Genomic DNA, 5,690 nt, shown 5'->3' with positions numbered 1-5,690 from the left:
GATAAAACCAGTTTGTGCAGACCTGGTCAACCAATCCAGGTACTTTGAAAAGAATTACCTGCAGGCAACACACTAAATTTGATTGACACTATATTTAGTCTCGAAGACACCTATTTTCACTGACTGAAAAAATTTTATTTTTTTATACAATATACTGGTCATTTCTTTCCTCTCTACCAGCTCCTCCCAGATCCCACACCCCCCCACCTAACTTCATATACTTTCTCTGTTTTATTTAAGAAATTTTACAAAGCAGGCATACAAACACCCATGAAGTTTGCCATGGGGCGTGGTATACCCAGGGCTGGCATATGGAGAAACTTAAAAAACAACAAAAAAAAAACAACAACAACAACAAAAAACCTCAGCACGCCTTTAATCCCAGCACTTGGGAGGCAGAGGCAGGCAGGTTTCTGAGTTCGAGGCCAGCCTGGTCTACAGAGTGAGTGCCAGGACAGCCAGGGCTATACAGAAAAATACTGATTGGGGGGGGGGGGGGCAGAGGGAACCTCAGCCAATCAAAATGGATGCTTCCATTGTTGCAACCCGTGTTGGGCGGGACTTTTAGCATTGCTGCCAAAAGACTACCTCAAAGTTCCTGGTTGAGTTTCCAGTTCCAGAGTCCAGGTTATCAGTCCAGGAGAGGAAGTTGCCAGAGGAGCAGAGCCTTGATCTGGTGGTACCAAAGTCTGAAGTCTGTGGTATCCTTGTGTGACCCGCCGCATGTCTAGTTCAAAGACGCTCCTCACATCCCTGTCCCCTACTAACTGTCAGAGTGCAATGGCAGCTGCTGAGGCGGGACCCCAGACCCAGGTAAGTGCCACGTGGTCCTGGGCCTACCAAAATGCGAGAGCACTAGGAGGGAGCCCTGGGGTCATAAGCCTGCGGGGTGGGGCGGGGCAAGGTGGGGCAGCATCCCAGATTGTGAGGTTCCAGAGCTCTGTCTTGGACTGCTAGAGTCTCTTTTCTGACAACCTGTGCTGGAAGTCTGTCTGACCCATGTAGATGGAACGAACCTCCTAAGATCTGCAGGCAGGCCTGAGCGCTGAGACTTAACTAACCTCTGAGGTGACTCCTGCCTTACTGTGGGAGAAAGGGCTCAGCGCTCTTAAAAAAGCTCAGTTCGGTTTGTGACGATGCCCGCTGGCTATGGGTTTATAAGCAGGGCAGACTTTGAATCAACTTCTCCAAGCTTCACCCCTCCTGCGTGAATCAGAGTGGTGTGGATGGGGACAAGGAGAGACCCTTCACTCTGCTCGCAAATGCAGGGTGGTGTGGACTACAGAGGTGGAGAGGACAGATCAGATTTCTTTTGTTTTATTTCTTTTTTTATGGTGAAAAAAAAAAGTATATGTTTAGAGTTAGCCATCTGGACTCAGATTAGATGATCCCAATCTTGTTGGCAACATCTAGAGCATCATAATCAGGAGTCAAGCGAACATATACCTAAAAGATCCTGACAAAATATAAAATGTCACAGAAGCCCTGAAATTGTCAAGATAGATGTCACTGTTAGCAGAACTAGCTTCACTGATTTAGAAAAATAGAGGTGCACAATGCTCTGGCCACTCCTTGAACCTGTGTGTCTGCCTATGTTTTGACCGTTCCTTGAACCCATGTGTGTGCCCACTGATGAAGCCCATTGCCAGGTGTTTGTGATATTGGTTGCTGGGGAAGAGTCAGAAAATCTCCCCAGCAACTGAAAGAAAGATGAAATTTCAAGACCTGTAAGTCATATAAAGTACTCAGAAATTGCTGGTTGTTTGTGAGCCTAGAGGCTGCCTGGGGCTGAGAAAAAAGAAAAGCAAACCCGAGTATGCCCCGTAGTTAAAACATTCCTGGGAACATCTTGACCATAAGATAAAGAGGAATGTGAGGACATAACAGGGCTATCTGAACTGAGTCAACAACTCACAGAACTCTGACACCCTGCACGTACATGTAATTTTTCTGCTGATGTTTGAATAAGCCAGTAGTGTGTCGCTATGCTGAATTCCACACCCCTAAGCCCCTTACCCCATAAAAACCCTTAGCTTTCGAGCCTCGTGGCCGACATCCGTTATCTCCTGTGTGGGATGCATGTCAGTCCGGAGCTCCGTCATTAAACTACCTCATGTAATTACATCAGGGCAGTCTATTCATGATTCTTTGGGTGCACGCCGAATCGGGAATTGAGTTGGGGTTTCCCCACTAGGTTCTATCACAACCACAGCCAGGCCAATCCAAAGTTGCTACACCTGAACCTGACTGGCCTTGAACTCACTTACTCACTGTGGTTAGCAGGCTGCCCTCAGACTCAAAGATATGCCTGCCTTTTCTTTCCCAAAGCTGGAATTAAAGATGTGCACCTTTTCACCAGGCAACATGGGTAACATTCTTCTCCTTGTATTCTAATAGACAAGACTAAGAATATTGCTTCCTTGCTCAAGAGGACACAGAAAGAGCTCTCCTTGAGGACTGGGGCGCAGGTGGCAGTTGGGTATACCTTACTGTAGATGAGAGAGGGCTTAGGGGAGCCTTGGAGATACCAGCACCATAGCTTGTTACTTGGAGCTTTGTTATCTCACAGGTTCCGCTTGGATCCTTGACAACTACCAGTGAAGAAGTGGACAATGCCCCATGACTTGTTTCATGCCCACTTTTGTAATCTCTGAGATTGTAATGCCCTGGAACTCTGCTTGCTACCCTCCTATTCTTCTATATACTTGCCAGGGAACATGATTACTGAAAATAAGGTCCCTGAGTCCAGAACAGGGATTAGATGGAGAGGTCCTATCTTACACCATGACCAAATGCTAGTTGGGGAAGAAGGAGTTTATTTGACTTACACTTTTATTTTGCTATTCAAAGGAAGTCAAGACAGGAACTCAGACAAGGCAGGAACCTGGAGGCAGGAGCTGATACAGAGGCCAGGGAGTGGTGCTGTTTACTGGCTTACTTCCCTACGCTTGCTCGGCCTGCTTCCTTATAGAATCTAGGACTGGCAGCTCAGGGATGGGACCACCCAGGTCTTGCTGGGCCCTCTCTCATCAATCCCTCCTTAATGCCTTACAGCTGAATCTTAGGGAGGCATCTTCTCAATTGAGGTTCCTTCCTTTCAGGTAGCTCTAGTTTGTGTATCAAGGTGACATAAGACTAGCCACCATAGGTTTCCACTTATGGCAGCACTGTCTTAAAATTTAGAGGCATTGAACTTCCAGTAATGACCATTATAGAAAGCCTGGAACTAAGATGGATTGATGATGCTCAGAAATCCTCAGGTGTGCATCTCTTTGTTGGAGTTAGACAGGAGTACATTGCCCAGTAGCTGAGCACCTGGACTTGAATGCTAAATAGAAATATAGGTACAGGTAAAGTGTATGGTAAGAGTGTGCATACATGGCCTCCAAGCCTATGTGCCTGTGCATCATGGAGTGGCCCAAATGGTCATATGTGCTAAGATAATCTATAGGAACCCAAGGGAATTATTTGGTAGAAACAAGAGGCTTTAAATGTCGTAACAGAGGAATAGATGAACTTCTTCTGTCCACCTACCTGCTGTGTTAGGTTGGTGAACACAGTGGTCAGAGAAACCTTGAGGAGAGATTGGATTTCAGTAGCCTTAGAGCTTAGTACCCTCTGAGGAATTAGCTAAGTGGGAATGACTGTCTTGGAGATGGCTGGAGTGTCACAGGAGGTGGTTTTGTGTGAACTCAGATATCCTCATCATGGCAGGACCATGTGGAATTCAAGGACATGGCTATCTACTTTTCAGAAGAAGAATGGACACTTCTTGATGACTCTCAGAGGCTCCTGTACCACAGTATGATGATGGAAATCTTTGTCCTCATGGCCTCATTGGGTAAGGGCATCCCATCTTATCAGGGCAGCCATATAGTGAGCATAATAGAGGTCAAATTGATGGCTTTCATGGGCTGGTGACACTATGACTACATGATATCCCTATGTTCCGGATACAGCTTTCCCCCTCTAAGTGGCATGCATTGGGTGTGCCTGTGGCAGTAATTGATGAATTGATGTGATAATTGTTTGATGGGTTTTTCCCATAAGACACTCCTAGGGACCATTCTTATTAGTTTTCTTTCCTATGGATCACCATGCTTTGCATCATTGTTTCTAGTATGCAATGTTCACTTGTCCCATTTTTTACTTTATAACTCATACCTGCTGGGGTCTGTGACATAACTCAGCTGGAGTCTTCAGGAGGTCCCTTCACCCCTACATTGAGATTCAAGGCTCCAGGTATGTGGGACAGGTACTTGGAGGGTGTGTGTTGCTGTTATATGCTGAAGTATACATATGTATACTTCATATGAAGTATATTTCTACTAGTTCTGATGGTTTGGTGCCAAGTCAAAGGATAATGGCAGATTCCATCTCTGGTTTCCCAGTTATTCTGAACCAAAGCTGTTCTTCATGTACTAATCTTTACATCACTGAAGCACAGTGCTTCCTTTATTGTACTGTTAGTGTGTGGTGTGTCCTGGGCATCGTTGAACATAGGTTCTTTGATTACCATATCTTATGGACATAAACAGCCTTCTGCACTGTGTCCTGCATCTCTAGCAGGGGAGGCTTGCAGAAAGCCATTTGCTGAGGAATGTGCTATGTTCTGCTCCACTCCTCCCTGTGCTCTGCTTCTGGTTTATATTCTTGCTGCCTCTAAGGTCCCTAGAGACTATAATCGTGACAATTTCAACATGGCAATGGGCCCTTACGACCCTGAACTAGTTCCCTTGTTCTGTGAAGAATCTTAGAGCACTGTTGGCAATATGTGCTGTCTGTCATCCCATAACCTCCATGCCCTTCATGACTATTTCTCTGTGTTCAGGATGTTGGAACAGAGGGGGTGAGATGTCACCCATTGAGCGGAGCACTTCTCCCAAAGAGATCAATGCAACCATGCTTGAACAGCAGAAGCAGAGATGTGCTAAGAAATCCCTACAAAGGAAACAGGTCAGGATTCCAGCTATGAAGACTGGCAGAAGTGAGCCTTCAAGAGAAGACGTCACAAAGCATAGACCATGTGATGGACTTCCAGGACTTCTCAAGTCTTCTTGGGTCTCAGGTGACTACCAGCACTGGGCAGCCACACAGAAGTTCTGAGGATGCAGAGTCCATTCCTCCGAGAATGAAAACCACAAATGCAGTGTCTGTGGCAAAACTTTTCGTCATAACTTCCGGCTTAGCCGACACCAGAAAATACACACCAGAGAAAGGCCTTTTAAGTGCTCTGAATGTGGGAGATCCTTCCAGCAAAATGCCCATCTCACTGTGCACTTGAAAATCCACACTGGAGAAAAGCGATTTAAATGCAGCGAATGTGGAAAAGCTTTCAATTATAAAAACTCTCTCATACACCACCTGAATGGCCACAATGGAGAAAAGACTTATAAGTGTAGTGAATGTGGGAAATTGTACAGGAACAAATCCAGCTTGGTATGTCATTATCGAGTCCATACCAGGGAAAATCCCTTTGAGTGCACTGAATGTGGAGAATCTTTTTTTTTTATTAATTAGATATTTTCTTCATTTACATTTCCAATGCTACCCCATAAGTCCCCCAAGCCCTCCCCCTGACACCCACCCCCCCGCACTTCTTGGCCATGGCATTCCCCTGTACTGGGGCATATAAAGTTTGCAAGACCAATGGGCCTCTCTTTCCACTGATGGCCGACTAGGCCATCTTC

The 5,690-nt window shown here is 45.8% G+C and overlaps 1 pseudogene; it reads left to right on the top strand.

Annotated features, from left to right (window-relative positions):
* The first annotated feature begins 723 nt into the window (after positions 1-723).
* LOC110297367 overlaps positions 724-5,690 on the top strand; it is a 6,293-nt pseudogene continuing 1,326 nt past the window's right edge.

This window comes from Mus caroli, chromosome 7, assembly GCF_900094665.2.
Source record: "Mus caroli chromosome 7, CAROLI_EIJ_v1.1, whole genome shotgun sequence".
Lineage (NCBI taxonomy): Eukaryota > Metazoa > Chordata > Mammalia > Rodentia > Muridae > Mus > Mus caroli.
This window is presented reverse-complemented; position numbering and strand designations above follow the sequence as displayed.